This window comes from Suncus etruscus, chromosome 4 (genome assembly GCF_024139225.1).
Source record: "Suncus etruscus isolate mSunEtr1 chromosome 4, mSunEtr1.pri.cur, whole genome shotgun sequence".
In the NCBI taxonomy this organism is placed as follows: domain Eukaryota; kingdom Metazoa; phylum Chordata; class Mammalia; order Eulipotyphla; family Soricidae; genus Suncus; species Suncus etruscus.
This window is the reverse complement of record NC_064851.1, coordinates 144719372-144730175: the sequence shown is the minus strand read 5'-3', so window position 1 is coordinate 144730175 and position 10804 is coordinate 144719372.

The following is a 10804-nucleotide window of genomic DNA, read 5'->3' as shown; positions in this document are numbered from 1 at the left end:
TATCCCAGTCTTTCAACCCAATCAAGATAAAGATTGTATAAATTTAGTAAAATGAAAATATTTTTAAATATGACACAATTCTTGAATATGATTATTTTTATTTGGAATCATTAGATATTTCTTTCTTTCTTGAAAGGCATGCCCTTGGGGCAAGAGCAATAGCGCAGTGGTAAGGCATTTGCCTTGCACGCAAATGACCCAGGACGAACCTATTTTCAATCCCAGGCGTCCCATATGATCCTCTGAGCCAGGAGTGCATAGTCAGAAGTAACTTCTGAGCATCACCGGGTGTGGGCTGTGGTCCCAAAACAAACAAAAGACATACTCTTGAGAGAGAATACTTATGTAAAATGTAAAATAATTAAAATATGACATGATTTGTAACAGTATTAATTATCTAACCACATTTCCTTAACTACCTTCCACTTATAATGGCTCTACTTTTTATCTTACAATCCAGTAAATTGTCTTGTATATACATATCTAGTCCATAAACACAAACTCTCTTTTTAAAAATTTTACTGAATCATTTCTACTCAGATGTAAGTTGCTAAAAAGTAAGCATTCCTCCGTTCCCACAGCACCATTCTTATATATACAGGCATACAAAATCTGACCATTTTAACAGCATTTTATTTCTTAAAACAATAAATGTTCACAACATATGCCAATCAATATGTTACTTCATTCAAATTGTTCCTGAAGGTATCTCTAATTAAATTTTCATCAACTACAAGATGGTCTCCTCCATTATTTATTGACTTGTAAGTAAACATACATATCAGTAAGAGATAGAGGAAAAAAGATCTATTATCCAGTGATATCCTATGCCAATGTCAATTTTTTACTTTTACTATTTTTCACAAAATATAAGTAATTAATTTTTAACTTAATATAAGAATCACTGTCTATTCTGTTTCTTACCTAGATTATTTATTTTATTGTAACTTTTAGCTCAGTTTTCTTTTTATTCATATAGTTATTTAGGCACCAGGGTTACAAAATTGTTTATGATAGAGTTTCAATTATACAATGTATACCACCCTTCGCCAGTGCACTCTGCCTACCCCTGGGATAGGTATTTTACTTCTTTCTTTCTTTCTCTCTTCCTTTTGTCTTGTCTTTATTGACACTGTGCACATATTTGAACCATTGCTAATAAAGGGTTATATTGCATATCATTTTATCTTTTGTCAGCACCTGGTTCTTGTTTGAAGTGATCAGTTCTAACTATCAATGTCACAGTAGACAAACCATTCACTACCTTAACTGTATTCACCACTCTTTGTGGCAAGCTTTCTTTTATGGACTGGTCCTCTTGATCCTCATCTCTTTTGTCTCTGGTTATTACTACCATACCATCTTTTACTTTTCTTATATTCTACAAATGAGTAAGGTTATTATATGTCTGTCCTTCTCGCTCTGAACTCACTTCTCTCAGCATAATAACCTCCATATATATCCTTGTGTAGCAAATTTCATGACCTAATTTTTCCTAACAGCTGCACAATATTCCATTATGTAGATGGATCACAGTTTCTTTATGAGTAAACAGAGTAAAGAAGACAGCAATGCATACACTATCTGTACTAATGTTTCATTTCTCAATGTAAAATTCTTAAAATCTTAAATCCTTTTTTGTGATCTATTGATCCTGGTTTCTCAGTTTGAGTTGAATCTGGAAGCCGGATACAGTCTATGCTTCTGAAGAACTCATCAAATCTTTCTCTCCCTAATAATGATCTCAAACATCCTCAGAGACAATAATCCTGTAGATTTTCAAATATTTTCTTATACAAGGTCATTTCCCTAGTAGAGTGGTCTAAAAGTATAATTGTTGCATTACTTCCAATCTCTGCTTGTCTGTAGTCCATGGTTTATACATTTAACATTTCCCTAATGCTCTGACTTTAGTTTGTTATTTTTTTATATGGGAATGATTGCTTTTTGTGCATGATCCTAGATATTCAGAACCTGCAGCCTCCTACCTACTGACTGCCTCCTTACCATGGATTCACTTCCTCTCTGGATAATATACATTATTTCAAACTCAGTCAGCATGAACAAATTCATGTATTGTTATCTTTTTATTGCATTTGCCCTGCTAACCTCACTTTTGGACCAACCTCTTCATCTACCTCCTCAGCTCCTGTAGATATAAACTAACATATCAAAAGATAGAAAATACATTATTGCACAAGTTTAGATTTTCTATATTTTATTGTCTAACATTATAATTTCAATTGCAGCTAATGTCTGATATATAGAGGTTAGCCCTATGAAGCAATAATTTGTTCTTATGTTTTTATTTGTTACCTAGTGCAATTTTCTTTTATTAGTTAGGTTTTTTCTGAATCTTTTTCTTAATTTTTTAAAATATGCATTAACCCCTATTTACTAATTTTCTATATTAATTTGAAATTTTCTTTTACTAAATTCACATTTTTAAAATATTCTAATATTATTTTTGGTCTATTTAATCCTAGCTTTTCAAAACTAAGAAAAATGCATTAAAAATTAAAATATGGGGATGGAGCAATAGTACAATGGGCAGGGAATTTGCTTTGCATACTTGCCAACTGTGTTCAATCTTCAGGAGTAATTTTTGAGTGAAGAGCCAGGAGTAACCCCTTGACAGCATTGCTTGTGTCTCCCAACAACAACAACAATAACAAAAGACTAAAGTAAATTATCTAAGAACTTGAAAAAGAATTTCTTTTTAGCTTAATATATTGGAGCTCTCTTTTTGTTGAATATAGCCATGAAGATTTCAAACTTAATTTCTTAACCTATGGAATTCTTTAATTTTCATTATTTGCCCATGAGTAAAATAGACTAACAGTCTCACAATTAAACGGGGATGAGATATGAAAGTATTCAAATTATAATTTCTCACTTTTTATTTTTATAACTTTGTCTATACATCTATTTTTAAAATGGTTCAATATTATTGTGAAGTATTCGCAGTGTTGCAACACCAGGACCACTACTAGATTCAATATCACTCCACCATTATTTGAAGGTTCTCCAGCCCGCACCCATCTTAGCACACTCAGCACATGGTTCCATTGACCCTATTTTAAAAGTATACTTTTGAGGATTGGCTACCTCCTTGATTTGTTTATTTTTACTCCAGAAATATGTGAGAGCATCTCATGTTTGTTTTTTACTTTCTGACTCACTGCACTGAGTATGACATATTCCAATTCCATCCAAGTTGCAGAGAACTGCAAGATTTTGCATCTTACTCATACTTGAATTATAGTTCATCATTTTTGTATTCACTGATTTGGGAGTCTTGGCTAATTTTAAAATCTTGGGTATAATTGTAAAGAATTCTTTGATAATATAAATGTGCATATGCTTTTTCATATTTGTTGTTCCTGAATTCTTGTGGTAGTTTCTCAATAGTATTTATAGGTCAAATGGAAGATCTATTTTATTTTTGAGACATATTCAAGAAAAAATAAAACTAAGTATAATACTCGAATTTCCTGTGATGAGTTTAAAATCGATTTTCTTCTGAGATTTAAAATAATCTGATATACTCAAGTAACTAATATTTTGGACGGAGAAATTTCTAAGCTACTCCTCTATTGGGATCTAAATCTCTTGAGAGATGCCAAGCCCCCAAAATAAGAAAGATGAATCTAAGCTAAATAGATGTATTGAGGATCTGGTGAAAGCATATGCAGACCCAAAATTATTTTGTCCATAATATTTTATAGTTGTTATAATATTCAGACTAAAATATTTTTTAAATTTTATTAAATTGTTTTAGTTGTGAAGTAGATGATAGGAAGAGAATATTCCTTAAAGCTAGAAAAAGGAGCATGACCAGCACAAACCAGAATCCCTGAAGTAAATTTCAGAATAAAGACAATACTCATGTAAGACTCAGATTTCTTGGGTTGTGAAATAAGATTACTTTGCAAATAAAAGTGGTTCACCTTGGGCTGGTGTGATAGGACCATGTGTAAGAATTTTGCTTTTCTTGAAGCTAACTCAGGTTAAACCTCAGGCATCCTATATGATTCCCCAAGTCTGCCAGCAGTGATTTCTGAGCTCAGAGCCAGGAATAACCTCATGAGCTTTGCAAAATGTGACCCAAAAGCCAAAAAAACATTTTTAAAGAAGAGTTATTTTCCAGCATTATTTATAGAAGTCAAGTTATAGTAACCACCTAAGAATCCATATAAGACTGAGGAATGAACTGTTATATATTCATGTTTATGAATATATATACATAGATATCACATACCACAATTTTTTATTTATATATTTTCATATATGAGTATAGAGACATATGCATATATTATGTGTATAATAAACAACAGAATATTATTCAGCATTAAAAAGATCCTTTCATTTATGGCAACTAAGATGAAACAATAGGACAGTTTATTAAGTGAAGTAAAACACACAAAAATTTTAAATTACATCATTTCACTTATATATAGAATCTAGCAACCTGAATAGAGAGAAATGAAGTAGAACAATGGATGCTAGAATTGGGAAAATGAGGAGAAGCAGAAAATAACAGAGTTACACATTTTATGCAATATTGGATGACTAGTTCTGAAAATCTAATATACAGCATGTTAACAATAGTTACCATGTATCATACAGTGGAATATTGCTATAAGAGTAGATTGTAGGTGCTTATGTCCACAGAAAACAAAAGTAACAATGGTAATCGTGGCAGTGGTCCTCAAACTATGGCCCGCGGGCCACATATTGTATTTGTATCTGTTTTGTTTCTTCATTGCAAAATAAGATATATGCAGTGTGCATAAGAATTCGTTCATAAGTTTTGTTTTTACTATAGTCAGACCCTCCAATGGTCTGAGGGACAGTGAACTGGCCCCCTGTTTAAAAAGTTTGAGGACCCCTGGGTAAGGAGATCATTGGTTTTACAGTAGTAATTTTATTACATGCATGTGTAACCTTATATCAGAGAATACATCAGAAAATATTTATTTTAAGTCTTAAATTAGACTTTGCATTCTGAAACAGAAGGGCTTAATATAAGATAATAACAAGCATTCTAATGAAAATAACAATAGTTTAAATGTGCTCAGCATGTGCCAATCTCATTTAATCTTTAAAATTTCTCTACAAAGTTACTAATATTAATACTATTTCTTTATTTGAAATTCAAATTTTGAAAACTTAAAGACTAACTAAGCTCAGAATGCTAATATTTTCATTAAACTAAGTTTCAGATATACTTTGAAATCACTCTAAACTTTTTCCATACAATCTCTGTGACCTTCTGATTATTCAACAGACACTTGCCCTATTTACCTTTCTGAGATGCAAAGTCATCATATTTGCAGGAGATAAAAGCATGTTACTTGCACCAAGTAGTTCTCAGTAAAATCTATATCATCAAATTTGCATATTTGAAGATGAAGGAAATTGGTGCAAAGATCAGAAGGCTTTGGCTAATTTATTTGCAATGTTGCTAATTTAGAATGTGTCCTTGGACAAGTCGTTTTTACAAGCTGTTCCTCACCTCTGTTTCATTTATTATTAGATGAATAATGGATATTCTTTTCTCACTGGAATACTAAAAGAATAAATAAAGTGATATGGCTTTGAAATGGCCATTGGCTTCTATGGCCAGAGACTGTGAGGGAAATGTCAATTTAAATCATTTTACTTTTTTTTTCTTCCATAGGGAAGTATTTTAGGGATAAATGAGTAGGCTGATATCTTAAGCATATTTTAAAATGGTTCAGTAAAGCAACTTAAGCATCTGGAAAGAAAAGTGCTAAGTCCATCTGGGGGTAATAATAATGCTAATAGTGATGATGAATAATTTTAATAACAATAAATCTGAGTAAATTTCTCTCAACCTTCCTTTCAGAAAATAAGATCTCAAGGACATAAAATTCTCCCCAAAGATTAGCTTCAGTATCTACTTTTGTAAGTAGATTATTCATAGCTTTCTCGTTTTTATGTTCTAGATAAAATATAGATATAACAACATTTCTATTGAATACTCACTAGATCATTTACATAACATCAGATTACATAATTTCATCTTTGCTTAGAGCTGAGTAACATTCTATTGTGTATATGTACAGCATTTTTAATAGATTAATGAAATAAATGGTTGAAAGCAGGATAACGAAAGTCTTGGAAACATTGGGTTGGGGAAATAAGATACAGGTGCAAACCTACATCATGTAATCTTATCATCTACCCTCAGATCTTAAACTACAATTAGAATCCATTTTAATGAGAGGTTTATCTGAAGAGACTTAAATTTGTCAATATATTAAGGAGCTGGACCTCCTATCTGCCTTTTAGTGAAAATCTGCTATCATCACAAAATTGTCCTTGAGGTTTAAATTCACTGAAAATAAAGCCTCACCGCTGTCTTGAGAAAGCTTCTTTGTCTCTGAAGGAAAGAATCTGTGACTAGCATTCTTCCTCCCTGCAAGTAGATAGGATCTGATACTAAGTTCCTGGAGCTTTGTGCTGACATTTTTTTTTCCTTCTGGTACAAAGAAGGAAAGTTGATGAGGCCATCTTCTAGGATACATAGTTAGACTACTTTGGAAAAAGATGTGAGCCAATGTAGTCCTCAGAACCTAGATGAAACAAGTTATACCTTTTAGAATTTGTATGTGTAAGGATACCACTCCACTGGGTTGGTCTTTGCTCTCTCTGAATTCTATTCCTTTTTTTTTTTTGTAGTCATGTGTGCATGACCAAAAGTAGGTGTCACTAGTTTATATGTACAGAAAATGTGCGTGATTTGTTCTAATAATGACAAAAAGGACCTTGTTTTAAAACACAAGGCTTTTCTTCTTTGGGTCAGTGTCAAGAAAAAATTTCCCCAGTGGTCTCCAAACTGTTTTAATGATAAACCTGACCAATAAAATATTTAAGGAATATAGCCCTCAATTGTATCATAATTATTTTGTTATAAGTCATACAATTTTACTTCTGTGGTATTGTGATACACATTATAAAATCCACTGAAAGTAAACACTTAAGATGATGAATAAATTATTTTGTCTAATAATTTAATTAATAGGAAAAATCTATAGTGTTCTCATGAATATATTATTGATGCTTTTTTGACAGACATAAATCTAATTGAGTATGATACTTATGATTAAATCATGTTTGTCTTTAATTTTTAATATAAATATAAAGCTCATTCTAAAGTTAAAAGTGCTAACACTACAACTTTTCTTGACATTTTCTTGCATTGCATTTTTGTTTCATGTTTTCTCTGTGTGTAATTTTCAGACATTTAACTAAACCACTTGTGATGATTGGTTTAGTTAAATCTGAGTAACACAATCAATAAACCATTTTATCCATATGTGTGTAAACTGTGATAATTAAAAGCTAAAAACAAATGGACCAGATAGATAGATTGCCACTTTCAATTCTGTCAGATTATCTCACCTTTCTCATAGAGATACATCTTCTTTTCATTTGAGACTTGATAAAAAGATATAGATATAAACTCATAAATTAAATCATCGAACTAGAAATTATATTGTCTTTAGATCAGAATAAAATAAATAAAATTTCTCATATTTTATATTCACATCCTAATAGTCACCACATGTGTTTTGTATTTTCATGCCACTCTTTGGAGGGGAGCCCTTATCTAGACTTAAATAGCAGAAGATATTAGTTCAAACTGACTTCTCGGTTCTGACTCTGCTGATCAAAACAGTAAGAGTAAATTGTTAGGGCGAGAAGGAATGAAATAAGGAAACGAGTGAAACTAGAATGTTCAGCCACCTGCTGGCATTAACGGATAGGATAAACCATTTTCTGAATACTGGTGAAACGTTGACCTCTTCTCTTTACTACCACTGTGCTCAAAAGGAAACAACTGAGCCATTTAATAACTTTTATGTTTCCTCACTTATAAAAAGAAACAAACGTTGAATGAGCCTACACAGTAAAGAAAGGTCAAGAGAAACTGCGACGGCACATTTTGTTCCAGGGAGTCATTCTTCCCTCCATACTGAGCTGGATGAAGAAACCGATTGTGACTGCTACACAGTGGTTTCTTAATTGAATCTTCCATCTGCACAGAGCCAGATGAGAGTCACTTAAAAGAGAATAAATTCAAAACCATGTGTAGCTTCAGAACAAATTGTCCAAGACCTCTAAAAGTAGAATCCTTTCAATCCTGCAGCTCCTGCTGCCACATCAGGCCCTTTCAAATCCAAGCTCAAGACCTGTGTTTAAAGTGGAGATACGTATCACAAAGTGACATTTTGACTGTTCACAGAGCACTAGATAGTCTCACGCATGACAGTAGTGTTCACAATTACATTTTTTCAAGTGTTGCAAGTGAAAAAATGCACTAAGTGGTTGGAAAGTATTGTACTGGGACTCCCAAGATAAGAGAGTTCTGAGATTGGTCATCACAGAATGTCAATGAAAATATGGCTCTTGAAAATAATTAGGATCAACTATTATCACAGTGCCAGATAATAAAGTCATATGTTTAGAATTGAACCTGTTGTTGAGTTAAAATTTGAATGAAACTGGACTGCATCCAGTTGGTCCCAGATAAAGAGACCTGGAATTTTTAAAGTGGCTATGGTAAAGATAGATAGGGATATGCTATTTAGGGGCCAAAGCTGAAACTTCAACATATTGAGCCCTATCAGAGAGATAGTACCATAAGATAGTACCATAGGACATTTGCTTTGCATATATATATATAGCTGACCTAAGTTTTATCTGTCGTTCCACATATGGTCCCCTGACTACTACCAGGAGTGATCATTTAATTCAGAGTTGCCCTTAAGTCAGCCCTTAGCAACAAAGGGTGTAGCCCCCAAAAATAATAAAGAAAAAATATATAGTACCCTATTACAGAGTAAAATTCATGTATTAAGAAATAATAATAAAGCTAATTAAATTTAATTACTCTGGAAACATGAAGTAGTCAAACTCAGGAATTTAAGCATAAGAGCATAATAAAGTATTTGGAATTGTATACACTAAGATGGTTGTGTCACTGAGATAACTTCAAAAGGAAACTATATTAGCAGTCAAATAGAAAGTTAAGAACTCTGTATCAAATTATTATGTGAAGGAGAATGGCTATTTGGTAAGCCTAAAAGATCAAGAATACAGGGCCCAGAGAAATAGCACAGCGGTGCTTGCCTTGCAAGCAGTCGATCTAGAACCTAAGGTGGTTGGTTTGAATCCTGGTGTCCCATATGGTCCCCCATGCCTGCCAGGAGCTATTTCTGAGCAGACAGCCAGGAGTAACCCCTGAGCACCACTAATTGTGACCCAAAAACAAACAAACAAACAAACAAAAAGATCAAGAATACAGCAATTAAGATTTTTTTAAAAACTTATATTTCCTAGATATCAAGAAATAATTGGGCAACCCAAGGAATATCCAGTCTTTGGTTCACTCATCAGTAAAAAGAAAATCTACAAAGTTATATTTGTCTTTATTAACATACAAGGAGAATGATCAAAATTGCAAATACCATAGAAAGATTTAAAATGACATTACTACACAAACTTTCTTCTCTGCATGAAACCTCAACACATTTTCTGAGAAAATTCACTATTAATTATTTTTTTGAAGACTGATGAAGGATTTCAAATATACAATCTGTAAATGGTTTAAAAGTAAGTCAAATCTTATTAAACACTATTTATATCTTAACTTATTTACAATATATGTTATGGCTAAATTATATCCTCCGAAAATTCATATGTTAAATTCTTAACCTCTGGTACTTTAGAGTGTGACCACTCTATTAAAGAGGTAATTAGGTTTAAATGAGGTCATCTGAGTGGCTTTGATTCAATATGACTGGTACTCTAGTTAAAAAGAAAAGATTAGCACTCAGGCACAGAGGGAAGACCTTGGAAGACATTGAAATAAGAAGGCTATTTACAACCAAATATTAAAGTTCCTTAAATTGAAATTGATATGAGACTCTAAAATTGTTAAAATTTAAATTTTGTGGTTTTGGTTACTTTTGGTTTTGTTTTATTATTTGGAGGGACAAACATCTTGCTCAGACTTAGTCACTCTGCCCTCAAGAATCATTCTTGGGGGCCAGAGTGATAGCACAGCAGTAGGGCATTTACTTTGCATGCAGCTGACCCAGGATGGACCTGGATTCAATCCCCGGTGTCCCATATCTCCCAAGCCAGGAGTGATTTCTGAGCACATTGCCAGGAGTAACCCCTGAGCATCACTGGGTGTGGCTCCAAAACAAAAATCAATAAAAAACAAAAAATAATCACTCTTGGCAGTGCTCAGGGGACTATGTGAAGTGCCAGAGTCTAACTACAGTGAGCTACATGCAAGACATGTGCCCTACCAATTGTATTCTCTCCAGTTCCAGAAAATTATTTTCTGTAGTTTAGACTACTCAATCTGTGTTCCTTTTTTATGACAGACATAGCCAACTATGTCATTTGTATCTATATTCCAGACATTACAATGCTAATGGAAAATGCTACTAATCCCAGCAAAAATATGTTAGGTGAAACAAATTTCTGCAAAGTATAGGACAAAACTTTCAGATTTGTGTTTATTAAAGACTTTAGAAGTTAGCATCTTATAGTGAATAAATTGTTAATAAAATTAACACTCTAAAATTTCCTTAGAACTTCTTTAAATCTTGAAATGATAAAGACTTTTTAAATTGGATGTTGATTAAATATTTATGAATAAGGACAAAAACAACACTTGACAATGTATACTTTCAAATTTCTTATATTGAATAAAAGTTGACATGCCAGTTTTGATATGATATCCTGATAATGAAGAAAT